The sequence below is a fragment of the Protomyctophum bolini genome (assembly GCF_963924005.1).
Source record: "Protomyctophum bolini genome assembly, chromosome: 23".
NCBI lineage: Eukaryota > Metazoa > Chordata > Actinopteri > Myctophiformes > Myctophidae > Protomyctophum > Protomyctophum bolini.
Window position 1 is genome coordinate 9,827,225 of NC_137884.1, and position 26,040 is coordinate 9,853,264.

Consider the following 26,040-nt stretch of genomic DNA (forward strand, 5'->3'; position numbering starts at 1 on the left):
TTGGGGCACTCAGGAGTTGGGAGGAGGTGTGTGTAGACAGGGGATGCAGTTTGCGTCCAAAACTCTTCAATATATATCAACAAATTGGCAAAAACGTTAGAACAGTCTACAGCTCCAGGCATCCCCTTGGCAAACACAGAAATCAAATGCTTACTTTTCGCAGATGACCTGCTGCTGCTGAAGGACACAGCAGCAACTTGATCTCCTACACAAATTCTCCCAGACGTGGGCCCATGACAGTGAACCTAAGATCCAGCCGCCAAAACCATACGTTTTTCCTAAATACAATCCCATTAGAACAAACAAAAAACTATACCTACCTTGACCTAAACATCAGCAACACAGGCAACTTCAACCAAGCTGTAAAAAACTTACTAAGAACTTGGTTTAAAACTGGCTTAAGACTCTGTGATAGAACCAATTTCCCTCTGTTAGCGAGGGAAATTGCCCAGAGAAAAACACCAAATAATGCATGCAGGGCATAATTAGGACGATACCCACTCATAATAAAACAAAAGAAATGTTGTTCATAGGTTGTGGCTGCAGGGTGCAGGTTGTGGGGAGCGGATGTGGTGCATGTTGTTAGACTAATTAGGCTGGGAGTGTTTGAGGGGTATCTCCATAGGAATTAATTGTGTGTGTGTGTGTGTGTGTGTGTGTGTGTGTGTGTGTGTGTGTGTGTGTGTGTGTGTGTGTGTGTGTGTGTGTGTGTGTGTGTGTGTGCGCGTGCGTGCGCAATGCGTGCATTGCACGTGGGTGTGTTTGTGTGAATTGCGGGGGTTCCTTGAGCAAAGAATGAACAATCTACTTAAACAGGATTAACTTTTAACCAGAGCGTTCAGTCCACTGTCACACACCTGTCTATAAAACACCACTGGGTTAGGAGACCGCCTGTGTGTGTGTGTGTGTGTGTGCACGCGTGATGTGTGCGTCCATGCGTGTGCGCATGTGCACGCCTGTGTGTGTGCGGCGCCGCAGGGGGTGAGCCCGCTGTTGATTTACTTCATTCAGCAATTACCACTCAGAGGTGGCAGGAATTCCAGAAATGAGGACCAAGGCGATGTTTCCACTCCACTCCCCTCTGTATTTCCTCCCATAAAAATACCCAAATGAGTTGAATTAGTCGGCTAAGCCTCGCTGGTGTCACACTGAATCTCAAAGTCTACCTGCTGTCACCCAGACAATGCTCCGACTTATCCCGTTGCGGTACACAGTCAAATCCTTATTCCAGAGGTCCTCAAAGGACTCAAGGACCCCCTTAACTCTCAGATATATAGACCTGTACTGTACATGCTGTGTCTGCTGGTCTTATAATATGTGTACCGGTATGTAGATATCTTGATTTTTGTTTGTTTGTTTGTTGTTCTCTTTGACAAGAAAGGTGGCCTGTGGGCTTGTCTGTTGAGACACATTTGTCTACTTTGAATGAAAGAAAGAAAGTACAATGTGTTTAATCCTTAGGGTTCATGAGGCTCACTCTGTGAGTGAATAACCACATGCACGCAGCTTAAGAAATGCATCATAACTCACTCTGACAGATGCATGTCGTTCACACTCTCTAAACACACAGCCAAACAGCAGGTGGAACAATGGAGCTCTGTGTCTCACAGACTGATTAGCTGTCTCTAAGGTAAAGTGTAATTGAACTCCTCTCTGACTTGGACGGACTGAAGCACCCGATGACAGTGCAGTGATAGCAGCGAAGCCCCCCCCCCTCCTCCCTGCGTGCATATGTTGAGCCTTGTGGTAAAAGAGCAGTGATCACACAGACAGATAGACAAATGACAGGTCTGAAAGCGCAACGCAGATGGAAGGCAGATAGCTGGTGATGAATGAGTGGGAGAGACCGGCCGGACATGCATTCAACCATTCAAGCTGAGCTGATTATGAAATCTTCCCTCTTCTCCTTCTTCGGCTCCATGGGTATTTTTGGTCGCAAAGAATCCAGGCTTGGAATGTGATGGAGCTAGCAGGGCTTCGGTCAGTGTGGGAGACGATGCAGAAATGAGTCAAGTGTCATACCCGGTGTAATGCGAAAGAAATATGTCCAGCTTACATCATCTTTCGAGTCTTCTTTTTGAGTGGCCCCCCCTCCTATGTTCGGCTTTTGGTGTATGTGCTATAACACAAACTTTGTCCTACACAAACATTACATCCCATTGACAATGAATGCACAATTTTGAGTGTTCGTGTAAACACAAACATTGCGTAGCACAAACATTGAGGACGAAGAGGAGGACGCCTCACTCCCAACCTTTTTTTCCGCCGTAGTCTGAAAACCCACCTCTTCAGACTCCATCATGGCCCGTAGGACTTTCCCTAGCCCCTTAGAAAGCACTTTATGTAGACTTAGATAGCATTTTATACAGACTTATAGCATGTTACGTAGACAGCACTAGAACTGCATTTTATGTAGTCATAGCACCTTATAGTACATGTATAGTATAATATAGTATAGTATGTATAGTTTATGTATACAGTTTAATTATATAGATACTCCACTGTTACGTTCTTAGCTTACGCATGTTTCATGAACTTAAAAGGTGTGTAATATCTCAACAATAACTACGTTTTATGTATGTGATGTATGCCATGCTTTTTGTTATTGCCTAATGTAAATCGCTCTGGATTAAGAGCGTCTGCCAAATGCCTAAATTGTAAATTGACGCAAATTCTGATTGGTCGGAAAGAGATGATGTACGATGATAAGATCGCCCCTCACTTCACATGGGTGTGATTCTTTATATACATTTATGCATTATTATTTTTAAGTTACAATCTGACATGAGCCTTCGAAATAAGGCATCACTTTCACTTGTTTTGAGAAAATGATCAAATTTGTGTACAAATGAGATGTATCACCAAATTCAAGCTTGTTTTTACTACCTCTTTTAAACTGAAATTGACTAAAGGATCTGTATATCTTGCATTTGTTGCGTGCAGGGTTGGAATGCGTCGGGGGAAGACCTTGCAAATACTTAAAGAGTCATTCACGAGTCGGACCTGCATGGAGTGTTGTTGATGCCGATCTGCAAGTCAACACAACGGTAAGCCCCATTCCCACACCTTGATTGACAGGCCTCCTCTGGGCCAAATCTGGAGACACTTATCCAAGGCTGACATACATGGGGGTGGGGGGGGTGCAAGGTGGACTCACTGCGGGTAAAGAAAGTAGGTTCATCCGGGTGGTGGAGCAGAACCAAACTTTTTTTTGTCCCAGAAATCTACTACATTTTATCCAATTTTATTTTATTTTTCTATATATTGACACTGTTGGATGGAAACCTCTTACATGTCCAAAACTATAGGGATGCACCAATATATATCTTTCCGCTTTGTTCTTTTGATGCACCAATACATATTGGCAGATGGCCGTATATATTGGACGATTTGCCATTGTTGACTGCCATCAGCATATTGGCAAATAAGTTGACATTCACCGATGGCAGCAGCTGATGTTTATCTGTCGTGACACATCAGTTTTGCGCTGGCCATGTTGATTATGTACAGCCTACTGCAGACTTTTTTTATCATGAAGATTAATTTATTAACCCCGGCACAAAAGGAGGAATACATAACAACAAAAACTAAATAAACAAATATCGGTATCGGATATCGGCAAATTATTATTTTGTTATCAGCCCAGAATCTGTATCGGCCAGTATGCATGCAAACAACCTGCGTTCCAATGGATACAATCAATGTACTTATTCATTATTTAGTCACAAGCTCTTTACGCTTCACTGGTTAGTAAATATTTATGAATCCAACACAGAATTAACCACTTTCACTTTCACCTTCTAAATGCTTCAACAATAGTGACATTTGCTGACTTCTGCGCTATGAGCTTGTAGATCGTCTATTGTTGCTACTTTTTGTGTGACACTCTTATGTGACAAAGTAGGGCATGAATAAGGAAAATGAAACATGGAGGCTGCAGGTTCCACTTCCTGCCAAAGTGTCTGGGAGCAGGCATACAGTACTTCACCTCCTCCCTTCTGCCAGAACTTTAGCGGAAACTGATTGATGGTTGGTATTATTTTTCAGAGCTTGCCTGACAAGCATCACCCTGTAAATATGTACCTGGAAGTTATTCCAGCATGAAATAAAAAAACAGTCACCATGCACCCACTGCAGCTTGCCAAGTTAAGGGAATTTGAAGAGGCATACTGAGGAATTGCTAAAAGTAACACCTACTCTTACGAAATGATTGACAGCAGCACATTAAGACAAAGGCAAGTGCTTTTGAAAAAAAAAAACATGAGTAAGCATCTGACTGGTTGCTGGCGTCAACGTACCAGTCGGCCATGACCCTCTGGCCAGCCCGGGGTCAGACGCCTAGCATTGCTCTGACGTGGGTTCACCGGGGTCATGTGTTGCCTAAACGCAAAGAATCCTCCATCAGTCACAATGATAAAGTGCCATGTGTGGGTGTGTGGTATTTTTTCTTTTTAAATGAGTGTATATCAGTTTTCAGAGCATCTATACATGAAATTTGGAATCTTACGTTTTCTTACTTTGACTGCTATGTGGCACACCCAGATCAAATCAGCCACCTGCACTCTAAAACAGCGGTGGTTCTCAAACTTTTTCATTTTTACTCTAAATATACGCAACATTTGTACTACTATTCCAAAATGTTCCCTTTTTTCGAGATGTTTTGAAAGTTGCCGATCTATAAGCTCGCAAAGGGTCACATTGTGACGTGTTGTGAGCTTGTATATCGGCTGTTATCAAATAACCAATGCATATTAGGATCAAAGTGATGAAAGTGTTTTTGATCAACTCATTTTGCTGGGTACACTTTGAGAAGCACTGTGCTCTGTAATACATTTCATGAATTCTGCTGATGTTGCTGCTGTCTCTATATCCAGTACTAGTCTAAGTGTTTTATCAACATCATAGGATAGTTGCATGGTTGAGCAAGCCCCCTCCAAACCATTAACTCAATGACTTCATAATTATTGTGCATATCTAGTCATGCAAGCCTCCTGTGATATAAACAATAATTATATGTCCACACAGACTAACTACAATTATATATCTAACGTTTTAATGCCAGCATTTACAACATTCTAATCCATGTTTAAGCTATGACGGTTCATTGCAACATGTGGGTAGACAGGTGTTGATATAGTATATTTGGAGTTTGAGCAACAATGCCTCTTCACGCCACCTTCCGAATTAAGCCAGAGAAGTTAATGAGCCATAGCATTATGTTGGTACAGTGCAAGTAAAACGCAATTAAACCTTGCGTTTGGGTCATGATGTAACTCCAAATATTGGTCAGATATCTTCAACAGTTATACAATTATCAAATATAAATTGAGTTAAATTGCAATCTCTTTTACCTATATTAAATAGGATGCTATGCTGTCACAACTACCTATAGCAAGCCAGAATGCTAAGAAACCGAATTGAGGTACTAAAATCTAGCCAACTAGCTTGCAAACCAATTTCCCAATTGCGATTAACTTTGTTGTTTTTCTTTTTCTTTTTTACATATTACAAAAAAGGACTGATGCTCCACTAAAATCTTCAGAAACACATGTTTAAGCTGTAGCCAAAAGTGTTTTAGGAGGTGTTCTCTATAGAGGCCCCTCAACATGCGATAGCAATTTGGGGTTGATTGGATGTTCTGTTATATATGGAGTTTGAGGCCCCTCCTGCAAACTTTGGAAAGCAATCCTAGCCAACCAGAAGATAGAATATGAAAACTCTGAATAATACAGGTTTGTTCATCACATGGCTCCAGAGATGATGTGTACCGATCAGTATGAGTTTTGGACAACTAGTCCAAAAAGATTGTTTTGAAGACAACGCAAAATGGAAAAGAAAATGGGTGTGGTCTGTATGGAGAGTTGCGTCATGATCCAAGGAGTCAGGGGGGAAAAACAATGTGTTTTCGATATACTGTATAGGTCAAGAGTTATAGGCCACAATCTAAAGCGGCCTGTTATAGTGCCACCATGAATAGAAGTTCACAAGCTGTAGCTATTTTCAAAGAAATCTTGTATGGGGGTCACCGGCACAAAATATTTTCAGATGCGTGGTGCGTGGCCAAATACATATCAATTTGGAGGTCTTGAGAACCACTGGCATATTGCACTGCTTAATGTAGTGAAAGATGGCCACAGCCTGTTATCGGGACATCAAACCAGACCTGCCACCTGCACATGACAGATCAGCTTGGTTAAGCTCCGATACCATCAGTAGTAAAGTGCTCAAGATAATGTACCTTTCATTGAGTCCTGGTGAATCAGATACCCTGGTATGCAAGATACCGTATAAGCTACTTTGGAATGAAATGCACTTCAACTGAAGTGCATTTCTGAAGCATGTTAACTGCTTTATGAGTTGACCACCTTGTGCACACATGATGTATAAGTTTGACGTTTTAAGGATACAAATGGTCAGATGAAAAGACGGACTGTGTCTCAGCAAACCATGCTCTCGTACTTCAATAGCTGCTGCGTCACTATAGCTATACACTTCACTGCTCGTGGTACAACGGATATTTGTGTTACTGTGTTAAAGGTTCCTGTGCGTGTTTCCTAATTCCTAGATACGGCTGTGTGTGTGTGTGTGTGTGTGTGTGTGTGTGTGTGTGTGTGTGTGTGTGTGTGTGTGTGTGTGTGTGTGTGTGTGTGTGTGTGTGTGTGTGTGTGCGTGTGTGTGCGTGTGCGTACGGTATGTGTGCGTGTGTGTGTGTGTGTGTGTGTGTGGGAGGGGAGGGGAGGGGGTAACTTAATTATGGGGTGTTTGCTCGCCTCGTCACCACTGTCACTAAAGGGAAAATTCACAACATTTCCCCCTGAATCCCATTGTTCTGTCCAACATCTTGCAGAGAAATACACATTAGGCATAGGGTATTTTTCTCCCAAACTGTGTGTGCGCGCAATTGGATTTAGGTTAGGAATCAGTTACGTTTTCCCCTTAACTAGACCAACATTTCAAACCAACGTCTGATGCCACCAAGAATGACAATGTCCTCATTGCAGAATATGTCCACATTTTTAAACGTGTGTCCATCAAGTACAACCTGACCATAGAGTTCCATTCATGTGACCCACATCCCCTGTAGCGGTCGCCATCACAAAGCAAGCCATCCTAGATGGGGAGGGGACACCGGGGATCGCTTTCAAAGACTCCCTCCACAAAAGAACAGGAAGAGATGAGGTCGGAGAGCAGGAGAGGCAGATGAAAGGCGGTGATCAGCTGTGATGGAGCGCTATCCGGCTCCTGACACGATGCCTGTATACCGCACGGTGACGTGGGTAAGATTCACTGACCCCTTGTCTGTGCACCCTGTTCATCCACCTGACATCCTAACTGTCTCCCTAGTCCCCACAACAAAATCCAGAGTGACAATGTATAGACCGTCACCTAACTTTTTATAGCCTCTACTCAACCTCTCACTTTCTCCCTCTTTCTCTTATCTCAACCCCTGCTCTGTCTCTGTTTCCGTCTGTCTCCCTCACTATATTTCTCTCTTTTTGTCTCTTTCTACAGTAAGTCTCTCTGTATTCCTTGGTCTTTTTTATTTTCTTGTCTCTTGTCCTTTCTCTCTCTCACTCTTTGTCTCTGTTTCTCGCTCCTCTGTCTATCTTTCTGTGCAGTACCGGTAGGCTTAATGTTACAGATGTCTGTGCGCAGCATACAAAGCAATGAGTTGAAGCACAGAGGAAGCCTCTATTCTGTGTGGAGTTGAGGTGAACAGGTGGAGAGAAAGCAATCGAGATTGAGAAGATTATCGGGTTTCCCGCTATGGGGTTCAGAAGTGTGTGCGTGCGTGCGTGCGTGCGTGCGTGCGTGGGTGGGTGCGTGCCTGTAAATGTACATACTACATACATACACATAGTGTGTGACAGGGGGAGGTTCACAAAATGAACGCAGAGATTAGCTGCTCTGCATGTCTATTGAGTGAGAACGGAAGACGGGCTGTAGAAGGAGGATGAGGGAAGACAATGAAGTATAAGGATGGAGTAAGAGGAACAGACGGAGAGAGTGTGGCCTGTGTGGCGCATGAAAAAGTAACTATTTACACAGGTTGCATCTTGTGCCCTTGACCGCTATTACTGCTAATGTTAGTGACAGAGGAAGTCATTATTGTAAATCTATACAGCAGCATTGGGCTGCCTAATACAATACAATGTATAGGCTATACTACAAGCATGATGAAATTCTTTTGATGCAATGTATTGGCAACAAAAGGCACTGTTTTGGGTTCTGAAGCAGCCAGACACCGGAGGCGTCAATGTTATGTGCGATAAGAGCAAACACGCTATAAGTACTCCTGTTCTACTGTACTGCGGCTACTGGCAGACTCGACAGAAAGAAAAAAAGAACTAAAATACAGAAATAAATCACGTTGTTGCAGCGACTGCCGTGCCAGGGGTGAGTGAGGTCACCCAGGGGTGCCTATGTGTGTGGGCCGACTAGCTGGCAGGGACAATAAGCCATACTGTTTGACCTGCGCTGTCACTCTGCCAGCCTCCCCGACAGACACACAAACGGCTGCCTTTCACTTCCCAGACTCTGCCAGTGAATCAGGGAATTCAGCTACACAGGAGGTTCCCAACCTGTGGGTCGGGGCTCACTGGTGGGCCCTGAGGATAATTCAAGTGAGCCCCCAAATAATAGGCAAAATACTATGATTTTATTTTATTGATAATAAAATGATATTAACGTTAAACGTTGTCGGTTTTAATAACGATTAATAAATATATAGCCTACTACGTTAGTTCCATTGATCCAAGTCAGAAAACAATTGATTGATTGATCATTAAACATAAACATAAAAATACACGCGGTCCACCCATCTAAATGCAAATGCTTTAGAGATTTAAGTGGGCCCTGATCCAAAAAAGGTGGGAGCTGCTGCGCTATAGAGTTCTTATTCCAGAGTTGAGAGTTCTTCTACCTATTTACAATTTGCACAAAATTATTAGTTGAAGTTTGGTGAATAATAATAATCTAGATCTTAGTCGTTATCCTTGAATTGGAGCCATTTGTTTGACTTACAGGCGACTCATGGAAATGTTATTAAAAGACTACTAGGCCTATACTAATACTACTACTACTACTACTACTACTACCACCACTACTACTACTACTACTATTACTACTACTACTACTACTACTACTATTACTACTATACTACTACTATACTTCTACTACTACTACTACTATACTACTACTACTACCACCACTACTACTATTACTACTATTACTATTACTACTACTACTATTACTACTACTACTACTACTACTATACTACTACTACTACTATACTTCTACTACTACTAATAATAATAATAAAATGGTCTCTCTTCTTAGAACAATGTAGGTGCCTCTGAGTGTCTCAGTCTCACCCACTTTGAAATTCTAGTCATAAAGTGGTACATTATTATTTTACTCTAGTCTATAGAGTCATTTTTATTGCACATGGGCATATTTAGACATAGGCCTATACTTCCATAATATAATATTTATTGAACTATGTCAGGACCCAAAAGGGTCAAGGACCATGTTTCAAGAATGGGCAAGGCATTTTAAAACGTAATGTCAGTACTGGAGCTACTCCCAGTGAATATTTGTATAGGTAGCCGGAGTGAAGGGTGAAGAAAGAAACAAAGAAGAGTATAATGCCTTCCTTGACAAAAGAAAAAAAGTGATGGAAGCCGAAATGAATATTTTAATAAGTCTGTGTTGGCAGGCCAAGAGACCGATGTGACTCATTTAGGTCAGTGGACGAAAAATATGAAACCTCTGATTTACTGAGTTGTGAGGGAGCCAGCCAGTCAGGATACAATGAAACACTATTTTCTAGATTGATTGATTCTCTCATTAAGAAACAAATCCGAAGCTCATCGCTTGTATAGCCTACGACGGTGTTGACCGTCTGGCCGATAACGGAAGCACTGCTGGTCGGCAAGCGACCCTGGGCTGGGTCGAGTCACAAATGTCACGGTGCCGTGCGGCTGTGCGCTGAAGTGTAGAGCGAGTAGTAATGCCGTACATCTGTAAATGAGACTGTGACACACATTGGAGACGGCCCACGTTCTCTAGACAGCTAAGAATGTGTGTGTGTGTGTGTGTGTGTGTGTGTTGGGGTGTGTGTGTGTGTGGGGGGGGGTGCTAGTTTAAACCAATCGGCGGAGAGCAGCAGCGGCTGCAGCGTTAATGTCATTTCGCCCGTGGTGGTGGTGAGTCTCTGGACGCTTTAACTGTCTGACGGGACGAGAGGGAGCTCAGCTCTGCAGCAGCCAAACACTCTACTACTTCTGTCATTCTGTGCTTCTTTTCTTTCTTTCTTACTCACTTTCTCAGCCTTTTTTCTGCAAAGAAGACGTCCAGTGAATATTATCGGACTTTTGTGTTCGCCCAATTGAAGTCGGCCCAAATGCCTCCGGTTGCGGTTTTATTCTAATAAAGGAATATTCCCCCGGACAGAGTCGCTGCCATACTTTGCTCGGACGCGGAGTTAGAGGTAAAGTGTCAGTCTTTCCTTGGAATGAATTCATTATTGTTTTTAAGTTGTTTTGTTGTGTAGGCCTACCCCAATTTAATTATTGCTTTATTGTAGCGCATGCAGGCCATTACTGTTTTCTCCCCCCCCCCCCCCCCCCCAATGTAACCACTTCGTTAAGTACATAAAATGTACTCTTGTCTTCATGTGAAAGCCTATTTGCGGCGGATTTTCTTTACATATGGGAATGGAAACATCAAGGTGGTTAATGTTCACCTAGAAGGTTTATCGCTTGATAACATTGTTGCTTTGGAAGTTATTGGCTCAGACTGCCCAGCGTGTGACAATAATTAGCCGCACCAAACGCACTTTACTTAAAGTTTACCCGGGCTAAACGAGCCGTGATTTAAAATAAAATAAAATACAAACTGAAATGGTGGGAGGGGGGAAGTGAGCCTGGGTTTGGAGACGGATTTTGGGGCTCGGAAAGTGTGTGCCGCCCGCGTAAAGACGCACTAATGGAGGGTTGCATCGAGAAGCGCTGCTCGTTTGGTCTCTCCAGATGTGTGGACTCAGCTGTTGCCTGTCACTCAGGTGCTCTCTCTCAATCACACACACACACACACACACACACACACACACACACACACACACACACACACACACACACACACACACACACTCACACACACTCTCTGTCTTCTCTCTCGCTCTCTCTCAGTGTATTATTCTGCCTTTAACGACCTCCTCTGCGCCCTCTGGGCAGCTCTTATAGCCCTAGTAGCAATACTTTACTCTCGTATCAGTTTTGACAGGCTACATACATGCCATGTCCAAAGACACAACATGAAGTAGCCTAAAACTACCTGAACCTGAACCAACGATTCAACCGGCCAGCATATTGAAGTCAGTGGTGGCACCTAGCGGCCATATATATATAATGTATGTGAATGAAGACGTAGGCTCTTAGTCGTCGGGGATTGTGGAATAGTTTTACTCTTCAGTTCATCATGGTAGAAGAATCATAACGTTCCAGCAGAATGCTGTTTAGTGTGCATTGCAAAAACAGCCCCTAAGTAAGAACGTATTGGTTCTAGTTGTGTAATGTGGATAGTCTTTTTTCATAACGGTGATAAGAAAATGCTTGACATTGAACACCAGCACAGAACTTGCTTTGGAAATTAATAACTGTAACTGTATCACATGATCACCTAAATATATCCACTTTTCTTTCTTGACAGTTTCTTCAATTGATATGGCTGTATGCCACGTATAGGTAGGTAGTGAATAGATCAAGTGATGTGGGGCAGAGCAGAGGTTGCAACTCCAAAGCAGTTGGATCAGGTGACTGGAGTGGACTGTCTGACAGTCCATTTGGCCCCCGACTGAGAGGATATGACAGTCACTGAGAGGATATGACAGTCACTGTCATATCCTCTCAGTCGGGGGCCAAATGGCCAGCCTGCCAGAATTAAACAAATCACACCTCTGTGAACTGAGCGGTGCAACTCAAACTTATACAGTTTTATTATAGTTATACTTTTATTGTTATAGTTGTGGTGCTCAGTGTGAGTGTCCCTTAGTTTGGGCTGCTCAACAGTGCCACTCTAGGTCCCCCAGCGGCATTGCAGGCTTTGTAGATAACAAACGGTTGAAACAGACATACTGTACATAGACACATAGGGAGTCAGGGACACACAGGGCCAGTCATTGGAGTGGTGTGCACTGCTCATTAACTCCACTTCACTTCTGCTGGAGGTACAACCGACATGTTTTGTTAATGTGTTAGAGGTTTGTGTGCGTGTTTCCTCGCCAAGGTTGTGTTTGTTTGAATATCAATTTACATAGTGTGTGCATTTGTGCGTGCGCGTGCGCTAGTCTCCTCACGCGTTTCTAGCGAGTGTGTTTTCATGTGTGCGTTTGTGTGTCAGCTGGGGGTATGTCCGTGAAAGGTCTACCTAGTTAAAGCTCCAGTTAATGGGTCAGCCATTGAGACCACATCGAAGAATCCACACAATAAAATTCTGAGAGTGCAGTACAAATGGAACCAAATGGACCCGTAGGGTTCATCTGGTTCCATTTGTACATACTTAAGTGCAGTCAGCCTGTCCCTCAGGTGACCAACTGGACTGCACTGCGGTGCTTGTTCGCTGTCTCGTATTGCACATAACATTGCATCTAATGTCTCCAGTGTCTGGCTGCTTCTGCACTCAAAACACAGTGGCCCTTTGTTGTCAGAGAATTCATTACATCGCTATTTTAAATTGCGTTGGCGTGTGTTCTGAAACCCCGACAGCTTGATTTATACCTCAAACTTATGGGCTATACATTGCATTTAAGCATTTAGCATGCGTGCGTTCCGGGGCGGTTTGTGAAGAGCACTGTACAGTAGATAAATGGATAGGTTGTCAGCGTTCAGAGGAGGAACCAATGGGAATGCAGAGGAGCACGAGCCAGAGCAGTGTCACACATGCATTTGATCATTATTCATCTGTCCACCCACACAGTCACATCTAGTGTTAATGTAACACTCTGAGAGTGTAAGAAAAGTTAACACCCCTGGTTTTTATTTCTGCATTCGCTAGAGAAGGCAGTTATTATTTTCTTAGCCAAGAAAGAAGAGGTCGGAGGAAAGGCTACAACGGAGGATTTCAATGAAGCCAGGAGCTATTTCTTGACTAGACGAAGTGTGTGTGTGTGTGTGTGTGTGTGTGAGAGAGAGAGAGAGAGACTGTGTTACAAAGGGATGCAGGGAAGTGACTGCTAACCTGGTGTGAGACATTTGATTACACTTTCAAATCCAGCTTTCACCAGAATAATATTATCCCAACATGCTTATGCATTCTGCATAATCATAATTGCGTCCTTGCCACTTTTGTTTGGTTGCTCTTGGGGGTGGGGGGGGGGGCTCTCTCCTCTCTCTCTCCAACATCCAGAGATGGATGCACACTTCAACAGCACAAGCAGGCTTGGGTTCACCAGGGTGGGAAGATTGAAAACATAAGGCTCGATCCTGCAGTGCACGTTCCATCGTATGTATGCCCCCCCCTCCCCTTTCTCCAGAGGCGGTTCTACTGCCAAAGAGGAAATCCAGCCGGGAGATTGTTTTGATATTGTTGGAACCTCTCCTGGAAAACCTCTTTAGTTGACGACCCCGGGGTGTTCTGTTGGTGTGTGTGTGTGTGTGTGTGTGTGTGTGTGTGTGTGTGGGGGGGGGGGTCTGGATCCAGAATTCAGAGACGCAGGCCCGGCCGGCCGCCCACCAGTTACTCGGCTAAAACACCTCATCTGACTGTAGCACGAAAAACCGTTGAAAGCATTGCTTCTCTGATTCCTGAGATACCAGGAATCCATTCAAAGAAAAAAAAAAACAAGACCGGTCTAATAACTGTGTGGTTTCCATGTGGATCTCGGACTTCATGTGGCCAATCTACGACATCAGTCATCTAAGACATATCCAGGACATATGGGTCCATATTTGAGCAAGGTTTCAGCACCATCCGAGACCCATTGAAGTCAAATATTTCAAAAAATATAAAACATATGCGAAAATGAATGCACAGAGCACTTCTTTGGCCTAACTGGCAGCAGCAAATTTGCCACTGATTGGTCCAGCGATTAGATCCGGAAAGTCATACACACAGACAGACCCTTATAGACAGCTAGTGTAACGTTTAGCACCCTGAGCTGGAATCGAACCCAGATCTCCAACTCAGGTAGACAAGGCAAGCAACAAGCCTCGCCAAGAGAACTAGCTCCCTTTGGAGGAGCAAGTTACGGCCGGGTATTACACAAGCTTCCTATAAAAATAGAGAGCCACTCCATAAAAGATGAGTCATAGAGCATAAAATGATATCAAATTGTTTCATTGTTTCATGTGGATAATATGCGCTTGTGCAGACTAGAACCTTGGTAAAACGAATATTGGATGATGAATTAGGGCAATGACTGATCAAATCATTCAGTTGTCTTAATAGATGTTTGTTTTCACGTTTTGCACATTACATAGTCTGTACATGACATACAGCTTTTCAATGAATAGAACTGGAATGCAACACTCATAAACTTGCGCCTGTTTTCAGACAGTACAGTAAAAAGCACTGGGTGTAAACATTTCTGCCAAATGGCACGTGTCGTAATTGCAAGTGTAGACTTTTTATACAGGCAGTTTAGTCTATATGTTTAGAGTGGTGGTGGTGGTGTTTGTTCGGGGGTAGTTAGTTGCTGCCGGTCCCTGCAGCATCCATGGATGGATGGCTTATGTCCCAGTGTTTGGATTGGAGCAAGGCTTGGCATGACATTAAATAAATGGACCCAATATGAAAGATAAACTGTGTGTGTGTGTGTGTGTGTGTGTGTGTGTGTGTGTGTGTGTGTGTGTGTGTGTGTGTGTGTGTGTGTGTGTGTGTGTGTGCTTCCATTTACAGTATCGGTATGTCAATAATACAGTTTTGTGTGTGCCTACGTCAAACCACTCGGTGTACTGTACACACACAGGCCTATTTGTGCTGTCATATAGAAATAAATCAAGTGCAAGACTGTGTACTTGGTAAATCACTCATAACTACAGACTCTCTTGCCAAGCCAATTCCCACTGTAGTAGTAGTCAAGTGCGTCAGGGCTAAACTTCAGAGGGGTCGAACTGCAGAACGAGATTGACAGTTAATGACAAAATTAGAGCTGCTCTGAGGCATAGAAACCAATTAAAGCATATTGTGGTATCTTGGTCTTCATCCAGCTAGTCAAACATGTATCCTCGTCCAGCAGAACGCCAGCAGCTGTTGACACTGTGCCTGGAGAGATCAGGAACTGATCAGGAAATGGTGCAATGCATTCTCGCGTCACATTTTAGGCATGTAGCTTATATTTATCATCAGTACTGCGTCCAACAAAGCTGGGGTGCGGGGAGACAAGCCAAGCATGTTGGGATTTTGCCGTGTGTGGCTAGCGAGAGAAGATGTAAAGGCTGTAAAGTTACCGTAGTAGTTATGTAGTCACCGTGCGCTGTGAGCTTGTAGATCGGTTATTTACGGTGGACGAAAACCCGCTCGCAACTAAGCCATTGCTGTAATGTAAACGGGGGATGGGAGTTGTAGTGAGGGGGTTCGGCTAATCGTGGTTGCTCTTGGGCCGGTTCGCGTGGTCAGAGACCAAAAAACCCCGCCGGCCACGTTTGGCTGCGCAGGCCTGGTATTATGGTCAGTCTGCGGAGAGCGGAGGCAATCCAGGGCTTAGACAAACATCGGGGCCGGCGAATAATGTGGACCGCGGATTGGGGAGCTTGACAGCCACGCTCTGTGTCAAAACTTGTACAGCAGCTCAAATAAAAGACGCCCGCAGCACTTGTTATTAGAGACGTAGCTGCTGTGGTGGTGTTTCTGAGGGGAGAGAGAGCTCCTGTGTACGAGAGGCACCACCTTAATTACACATACACACAGCTCTATTTGATGATAATTAAAGCTGCACACACACACACACACATGTACGCACACACACATGTACACACACACACACACACACTTGCACATGCACACACACACAGTACATAAGAGAGCAGCCCAAATACTGCTGGTAGCGCACACATACACTTTCTCTCTCCATATACATACAGACACACTCTCTCTATATCCCACTCCCACACACACAGCGGGCCAGACGCTGGCCGTCGCCAGGCGCGGTTGTTATGTAGACATTAAAGCTGATGATTATTAGCAGATGGTAATTAAAAGGCTTTTTAAAAAGCTCACCTTAAGGTAAACAGTATAGGGGGGACGTACAGTCTCATATGGAAAGGCACGCCAACTGCACAACAAGCATGTAATTATTGCGATTCGAATGATCCCTGCCGGGGCCAGATGACGGAACAAAGTTGTGGAAATGATAACTTTTGAGCGGTTCCCTTTGATCGGGCACGACATGAAAGGCCTCTATCCCTGGATCACACGCACTTATGTTTGGGTGTGATTTTTGTAAGTCACCTGGTACGTGTAGCCTATGCATTTACCTCTCCAATGCACGCAGCAACCTGCAGCGGGGATGGACCGCCGGTCGTGTAGTTACAGACGGATCGCAGGTCTGATTCTGACAAGAGGCCACGTGTCCTTTTGGTAACCGAAAGAGAGAGAGAGAGAGAGAGGAGAGATTAATTTCACGTGTTAAAAATGATTCCAAAATAATTACAGTGTTGTCTTGCAAATGAAAGCTATTCATTTGGCAAGACGGGGAGAGACGGTCTAGGAAGAGAGAAGGGAGGGGGGTGGGTGGGTGAATTTCAGGTGGTAGGAATTATTCCAAAACAGTTACATAGTGTTTTGCGAAATGAAAGCCATTCATTTGTGCAGACAGGAGATACAGTGTGTGTAGAGAACATGTGCAGCACAGAAACATGGCAGAGTAAATTGGTCTCAGGTGGTTGGACGGTGCGTTCCTCGGGCCTGATTTCCCGCAGCGAAAGCAGAGCCATAGAGTGAGACGGATTTACGACAACTCTGTTCCAGGGCCGTCACCTTGCCCCGCCCCTCGCACCCTCGCTGATCAAAATGGGTAGGAGAAACATATAGACTTCTATTGGCGAATAGGGACACCGGAAGTTTACGGAATGGAGTCTATGGGCTCGCGCGTGAACCACGTGACCGGGCTGTTTTCTGCCCCCTCAATGTCGCAACTCTGTCTCTACTCTATGTACTCTGTACGAATTGCGAAAGTATACACAGCAGCATCGCACCGCACTTTGAGCTTGTAGATCTGCTGTTTTCGGCACGGACCGCCATCACACGAGTCACAACGTCGTATTAATCAGGCATAAGGCTAGTAGCAACACAAGCCGAAGAGCTCGGATGGCCTCCACTCAGGCCTGATCACAGACCAAATGCCCACTCTCTCTCTCTTCCTTCCCGTCACTCTCACGCTCACTCGTTCTCCATGGTTCTTCTCTGCTTCTTTCAGTCGTGCATATACCCCTTCCTTCTCTCTTGTATCTGTCCTCTTTTCTCTCTGCCTCTCTCTCACACACACACCCCTCCCACTCGCTGTGTCTTCAACCCATCTCTCTCTCTCTCTCTGTCATGCACCGAGTCCTCAGCTGACTTCGTACTTTTGCATTTTCTTACTTTCCGTGTTTGTCTTTTTCGCGCCCATGATACTCCTCCTCTCACCCTGTCCTCTGCCATCTTCAGCTCTCTTTCGTCTGTCTTCTGGAAATAATAGCACGCATACCATTGTAATTCTATCCAGCCTTTCTATTCTGTCTACACCTAATTTTCTCTCTCTCTCTTTCTTAAAGGAGCACATCACCCATCTTCATATAATTGGTCCTAACTAATGCTCATTATAATATGGTACCATTTCTGTCTAGTTCCGAATTCTGCCTACCAGTGACATCATCGGTTCACAGATTTCAATTTGTAATGTTTATGTTTCATCAACAGTTACTTCTATTTCAGTGTGCTAACTTTCCAGGAAGAGAGAGACTTTAGTTTATTTAGTTAGCTCGAAATCCCCATTGATGATGTCATTGGTAGGCAGGTTTCTGAACTGTCCACAACCTTCAGTACAACAGAGCGAGTAGACAGAGAAATGTTATCATCTTATAATGAGCATTTGTGAGGATCAATTATACGAAGATAAGATATAAAATGGGTAAAGTACTCACTCCCTATCTCCTTCCATTTGCTGTTGTCCTCTCTCTCTCTCTCTCTCTCTCTCTCTCTCAATTAAATTCAAAGGGCCTTTACTGGCATGGGAATCATACGTTTCCGTCAGTCTTGTCAAGGATATGCATCACAGTTTTGGCTGCACCCCCACCCATTCCGTCCCCAGTGGTCTTTGAGTAGGGAGAGGGGATATGTGTGTCCTTATCTGTCTGTCCATCTCCTTACTATTCAGACTGTCCCTGGAGACCTGTGGGGAAGGGGGGTGTTGTCCGAAGGGAAATGGACCAATCCCCCCAATCTGATTCTGCCACCCGCACTCAGGAAATTGTTGCTCGTTGTGGTAAACATGGTGCCAGTTAAGCTGGAGGGAGGAGGGGTTCACCAAATTCACCAAAAAAAGGCCTTTCATCTTTTTTTCCCCCCCTTTTTTGTCATTTGAAAGCACCCTTCACATAAAATCCATAAACTATAGCAGTGGTTATCAAACGTCTGCATTTGAAGAGCGACAGAGCCCCCATAACTCACAAAGTTACAGACCTGTACGGGTCCAATTAGAACCCCCTGAAGGAACCCTGAGCGCTAGATTCTAGTCTCAGCCTGCAGAGCCATAATACAAGTTTTTCTCACCTGTGTTCAGTGCCTGCACCACTACTAAATATATTTTACAAGTCTGCAATGTAACGTCATACTTTTTACTGATACTGCCTGGATCATGCTCAAGGCTACATGAAAACGAGTATTCACATTGTGTACAGATGGATAGTATTTGTGTGCTATGAGAGTTTCAGGCGAAACTCGGTTTGTCCATACAAAAACCCACGCCCCTCGGCGACGTTCTCGGAGCCATATATATATATATACCGCACGCTTGCCGTAAGTTAAGTGAATTTCTCCAAGCGCAATCCACTCATATTTAATGAGAGGTATAGAGTGTTTTATAACAACTGGCTTGGCTTTCCCCCGCTGACTAAAGACAAGCTCAAACTGCCCTTTGTGCCGTGTGGTTTGTAATCAAGTAGTGGCATATATCCTTCAGCTAGAGACTGAGAGAGAGAGAGAGAGAGAGAGAGAGAGGCAGATAGAAACTGCACTGTACAATAGAGAGACAGAGAGAGAGTGAAGTGGAATGTAGTACATATTGGCTCAAAGCAGTTAACTGCTGAAAGCTTGGGGTTTTCCAGAACACAACGCAAACAGTCATTTGACTGTCATCTCTGTTTTGCTGGTATGAAATCCGCTGCTTCCCCCCCCCCCCCCCCCCCCCTTTTTTGTCTCCCTGTGGTGAAGTGGAGTTGAAATCGCCAATTGCATTAATGAGCTAGTAAATAAATGTCTATTGTGCTTTACACTAATGACCTCCAAAGCCAGACAGTAAACTGGGGGGGTAAATTGCATCCAGGGAGACTTCCATTATGCTCTGCCAGCCACCCATGAAATCCAACATGTGAGGGCTTGTGCACGTGTGTCCATCCATCCTCGTGCACTGTATATGTGCGCACATGTATTGGTGCACAGTCTGCACACTGGCATTTGTTTGCTTGCATGTGTGATCTGTGTTGATTCAACACACACACACACACGCACACTTGCATGCACACAGGCCGTGAGTGCATACGACCCTGTGTGCATCTGTTTACTGTATGCATGTACAGTATATGTGTGCAATGGGACATGCATACATCCGTGCATTTGGTGGCGGCGGTGGCTCAGGAGTGGCTGGATGGTAACCGCAATGTTGCCAGTTTGAACCCGGGCTCCTCCAGAGTTGGTGTCGAAGTGTCCTTGAGCAAGACACTGAACCCCTAATTGCTCCTGATGTGCTGGTGGGTGCCTTGCATGGTTTCCGCCGCCATCAGTGTATGAATGTGTGTGTGAATGGGTGAATGTAATGCACAACTCTATGTAAAGCATATGAATGCACCATTTACCTTTTTACCATTTTGTACATCAAGCTGCCTCATGCTACAGAAACAGGAGATAGGCTCCTGCCTTATGGGCCTCATGGCTCAGCAAGGCTACTTACTTAACACATTATTCTAAGTCTTGGGTCTGAGAGGCTAGATGTAATCAAATGGTGGTCCGTGGCTCAAATACATAATGGGCCTTGATATGAAAAGGGTTGAAAACCACAGGCTTATATCGCCGGTTCTCAACGTCCCCAGCTCAATTACTTAATTATATCATGAAAATCAAGTTACCACTTTAACCCTGTAGATTATTTTCTTTTTTATTTCGTGAAAAGTTCTGAAAGATCTTGATTTGAATCATTTTGAAACACGGATATATTGTCAGGTGGGAGTCCAAATACATGTTAATTTGTGGGTTCTTGACGTAAAATGTTAGAGAACCACTGACTTATGTTGTGTGATGGTCAGTTTGTGTGTAGTCACTGGTCAGAGAGAGAGAGAGAGAGAGAGAGAGAGAGAGAGAGAGAGAGAGAGAGAGAGAGAGAGAGAGAGGAAAGACGGAGACAGGGAAAAGTAGAGGGAGATGGAGTGAGAAACAACCTGGGGGAAGGAAGAGAGATAGATGAAGAGACAGCTTGAAGGGAGACTGAGGAAGAGAGTGCACATGTGAAAGAAAGATTGGCAGACAGCAGGAGGAGCAGAGAGAGAGAGAGAGAGAGAGAGACAGAGAGGGATGTGAAATAGGGAGCAAGCCCAACCAGTGTTTTGTGTTTACTCATGAGCATCAGGCCTGCTACTGGAGATTGGGACGTGGATTCCATGGAATGCCACAGGGGAGAGCATCCTTGGTCGAACCCAAACCCAGCCACCCTCTCAGGGGTTTAAGATGAGAGAGTTAGGCGTGATTTATACTTGGTATAGATCGAACGGTAAAAAGACAACGAAGGGCTTAAAACTGCATGGCTTTATACTTGGTATAAATCACCCTGTAGCTCCTTTAGGGAGTCTGGTATTTTTTTGCTACTCCCCCAGAAGAAAATGTTCTGAATCTAATGCGTTTAATTATTTTTCTAATTTTTTTCTGGAAAGTGTGATTAGCTGAAATTCTATATTATTTATTTTATATCATTATTTATTTCATAGTCCAGTTTTCGGTGAAGAGGTGACCACTGAAAACTACCACATTATTGTCACGCTGCGGTGGTCACCGCTCACACAACATGTCTGTGTCTGTATGTCCGAGCACGGGAAGCTGCAACACGGTAACTCTGTCACTTCTAGACCGTTTCGGACGGTGGCTCGCCGGAACCGGGCCACCCCCCTGGGCACGTTCATGGGGGTGTGGTTGTTGCGGGGACCCCCACACAGTACAGATTTTTAACTCAACATTTTGCTTCTGGTGGTCACAACTCACAAGAACATGTCCTGGACATGAAAACGTTTGAGCACCACTATAGCAACAAGCAATTTGTAGATATGTTGGCTTGTGTAAAAATCACCCAATTCAAAACAGCATTTTATTTTTGAGTAACTGATGCTCCTAGTTCTCACCGTATTCCTGTCAAGCAATGATGACCATGTGAGGTTTGCCTGTGTGGCCTGGATCCCTGCCCAGTGACAGGCACAGAGCTGCTGTGTGAGTGATGGATCAGTGAGTGTACACACTGGGAGCAAACCAGGGCGAGTCAAGACAGAGGCTATGAGCTCTTGTCTTCAGACCAAATACCACATCGCCCCCTAATCCCGGCATAATCGTCATAATCTTTGTTCAACTCTTTGCTGAATAATATCCGGGAAGGAAGGGAACATGTATGTATTTTTTTTATATTTATATGAAACTTAAGATGAAAAATAATAAGGGATCATGGGCTTCGGCATAATTATTTTCAAGGCTTAAAAGCATTGAGAGGTGTGTTGTTAGCGCGTGGGAGCCAAGTAGGCTACCGAAATCGGACGCCAGCCGAATTACTGGTAGCGCCGCTCTAAAGATGATCATGTCATGTATTGCTGAGCACCATCATGCTTCGCAGAGGATAAACCCTACTGAATATTTATTACTGCATGGCTTTTCGTTTGGCGTCCACCCTCATGCCAAAATGTCACTTCGTACACAATATATCACCTACTCATATATTGCAAATTATTATGTAATATATGCCCTCCGCTACAATAATAAAACTGCAACAGATTATTACACAACCACTTTATCTCTTCCTCTGTGCCACGCAAAAAGTCAATAACATGTCTCTCTCTTTCGCGCACACACTCTTTCACGTAAAGAGAGAGAGACAAAGTGGGACACTTTGGTCTGGTTTTGCTGTATGGAGCAGCACAGCCTCTAGGGACCACTAGCTGGAGATTTTATCCTTGTAGTCTTGTTTTCATCTCTGTCTGCTGGGGGTGATAGGATAGGACGGACAGGCAGTGGTTTGAACAAATATCTTGTGGCTACAAAGTTCACGGATTTGACCTCCAGGAATTGTGGCAATTTATGTGTCCGTTTGAGGTTTGCCAAAGCAAGACGCGATAGGACACAGCTAGCTGGCAGTTACACCATTCACCGAAACTATAAGCTCATTCTATTCAATGTGAAACACTCACGATGAAAGCATCCGACAAACCTGTACTGCCTAACATGCAGCGTCATTGTGGTCTGCCTATCTCTCTCTCCGTCTTGTCTCTCTTTCTCGTAACCCATATTCAGCCAAAAAAAGCGGGGGCCTGGGGGAACGCTCGACAGTATGGTACAGGCTGTATAGGGTTTCACACCTGGACACACCCTTTCTCTTCCCAACCCCATATGCTCTGAGAACCGTCGGCCCCAAGCAGGTGAAACTGCGGCCAGGCTGTGACAATGAGCCTGCAGCAGAAATGCATGGTGTGACTGGCCGTTCCCAGCCTCTGCCTCCATGCGTTCCCACTGGTGGCTTCACTGGATGTGAAAATGAGTGCAGCGGTTGTGTAATTCACAGGCAGTTTGCTTACATATTAGAGAGAGAGAGAGAGAGAGAGAGAGAGTGTGTGTGTTTGTGTGTGTGTGTGTGTGTGTGTGTGTGTGTGTGTGTGTGTGTGTACTACAGAGAGAGCTAGATACAGCATGTGTTTGTGTGTATCTATATACTGTATAATACGTTTATGTAAGAGGTTGTGTGTTGTACACACGCATGTGTGTCGATGCGAACATGCATGTTTGTGTGTCTGTCTGTCCGCGTGCGTTTTTACCGGTTCACTGGCGAGCCACTCCCCAAGGGTCTCGTCATTAAGCCCCTCCATCCCATGGTCCACATCTATCTTCTAAAAACCCAACACACACACACTCTCACACACACACACACACAGGTTTTTATTTTAAGCCACCAGGGCAACACACACACACATTCACATTCTGTTCACATATTACTCAAAGCACACACTGGCTTTCCCATAATTAGCACGATGCAACATTCCTATTCTTCATGCCCGATATGTCATCACACGTTGCCCTCCTACGGTTCCCACGTATACACTTTCGATTTGTCTTTCACGACTGATGCCCATTTTCTAGATAAACTCTTAGCTGGCACATCTCATTGCCTGACGCAACCCGAGGTTGCTGTTGGCTGTAAATCTGGACGCCTGCATAGTTAATCATGTTTATGGCTTTGTGAGCGTGCCATGCAGATGAATGGATGGATCACTGGTCTCCAAACCATTGATCTATCTATGGTATCGCAGTTGACCCATTTTAGGTGGGAACCCCTTTTGGTGTTAGCATTACGTTGTGCTAGCATTACATTAGTCCCGCCCCCAGCCACCCCCCCCCCCCCCCAGCGGGGGAAGAAAACTAGTTTTTTTTTTTTTCGTTTGGTACTTTATTTACAGTTTGCTAATGAACACAGTGCGCTTTCAGTTCACAACGAACACATTAAATTGTTTCAGCATCTTGTTCCAACATTTCAGCATGAAAGCTGTTGATGGCTAGGGCAGCATCTCGATGCACATCACATTTCTGGTGCCTTTTGAAGCGTTCAAGAGCTTTTTGCCAGGAGGAAAATCCTTCGCGTGTAAACGCATTCAATGTATCTTGTTCGCGTGTTGTTTTCGATGGTAGTGTAGCACCCAGCTCCACAGCTTTAGAGCAAAGGCTACAAAACACTTTGTCTTTAGTAGAGTTGTACGTGATCCAGGTAAATGTCTCTTTCCAGATGGGTTGATATTTTCGGGCATATTTGCGCCCCCGGGCTGCTGGCTGCTGACAGTGTTATTAGCTCTTAAAAGAGCCGTTGTGTTGGCGCTGACAGTGCTGTCCGCCTCGGCAGCTACGTTGTCGGCGGCGGGCAGCGGGATCTTGTCGGCGGGCGCCAGAGCCGGTGTGGCGGCAGTGGGCACCAGAGCCGGTGTGGCGGTAGCGGGCACTGGGAGCCGGGTCTTGGCGGTGGCAGCGGCGGCGCCGAATTGTAGCATGGACTGGACGAATCTCTTCTTGGCTTGAGGTGGCTTCATCATAGTAGTCAAATGGAAGTAAAGCCTGTACTGTACTGTATGCAACATTTATACTCTCTACCTGGCAGAAGAAAAAAAGCCACCTTATTAGCATTTGAATGAATACCTGTTTGCCCACCACCTCAGTGGCCCAAGCGCCCCCCCCCCCCCCCCCCCCCCCCCCCCCCCGTAAAGGTGTGTGACTACGTGACAAAATGACCAGGGGGAGGGGATCTTCAGCCTCCATTTCAGTGGGTGCTTTTTGGCTTATTATTTTGCCAGTGGGTGCTTAAACTCTCAGGCACTCCCGGAGTTGACGCCGTTGCACACACACACACACACACACACACACACACACACACACACACACACGGTAGCTCACCTTTCAGTAAGATGGTCACAATGTCCTCTGGGTTCTATTAAAGAAGGAATGCATCACTTAACAATATCAAATTAAGGTGTGTGTGTGTGTGTGTGTGTGTGTGTGTGTGTGTGTGTGTGTGTGTGTGTGTGTGTGTGTGTGTGTGTGTGTGTGCGTGTGCGTGCGGCACAGTGCTGGTACACTGAGTTAATTACCTTGGATCTTAAAACTCAATCATCTGCAGAATGAGGATACTAAAAAAGAAAACTTAACACATCCACAGACACACAACATATCTCTCTCACACGCACATGCATAAATACGCGCACGAGTGCGCGCACACACACACACACACACACACACACACACACACACACACACAAAGTACTCTGGTGTGAAAAAAACTGGTATTGTCTCCCTAATAGCCATGATAGCTCCATGATAGGGCCATTCTTCCCACATCTAGGCCACTTCCTCGGTGAAGTGATAAGTGTGAGTGAAAGTGCTCAATCTCTCTGGGATAATAACACTCTTTTGTGAGCAGCAAAGTGGTGCTGTTTTCAATAGCCTGCACTATTTCCATGCTATTTGTATTTTTTTCTCACAGCTAGGGTAGTAGGGAAGTCTGGTCACTAAAATGTCCTGCTTTGGTAATATGACGCAAGCCAGATACATAGACATGTAACAGAAATAATTATACATCACATTCAGTGAAAAGAATAAAACAAATTGTCTGAAAATAGCCACGCTTAGCGTGATCTCCACGCTCGTAGCTGGAGAGCTGTTAGATCGGCTTGTGACTTGCACTCTTGTGGGCATATACTGTAGATTTGCGCTTTTCATCGCGTGACACTGTTGTACGACAAAGTGTACATCGGGTTTGAGTCACTGGATAAATGAGATGCAGAGCATGTAATCCTGCAACGAGGCTGTTTTGGCATTTAGGAAAGGTGAGCGGTTGAAGAGACGTGACAAATGGTCGTGATGCCTGTTCATGCATGTATTGTATGTGGGAAGTCTACTTACATTTGTGTTGTACACAGTGAGAGAGCGTAGACAGGAATTCAGTGCTTTTGCTCAAGGGTACTATACGGCAGAACACATGGCCAGCCATCAGCATCTTGGCTGTTGTGGGAATTTAACCTAGGTTGGAACACCCCGGACCTAATAGTCTGGTATAGGAAGGGG

General features: G+C 44.8%; 1 protein-coding gene across 3 annotated transcripts in view; it reads left to right on the plus strand.

The window, feature by feature from the left end:
* LOC308311111 (prickle-like protein 1) overlaps positions 1 to 26,040 on the plus strand; it is a 138,244-nt gene that overhangs the window by 81,498 nt on the left and 30,706 nt on the right. For 2 of the 3 annotated variants that reach the window (XM_080757647.1, XM_080757648.1), the window contains one exon: positions 2,944 to 3,047. The gene's annotated coding sequence lies outside the window, so the exon portion shown is untranslated. Of the gene's footprint in view, positions 1 to 2,943; positions 3,048 to 10,206; positions 10,493 to 26,040 lie in introns of those variants that run through there. The other variant, XM_080757646.1, reaches the window with a different exon arrangement.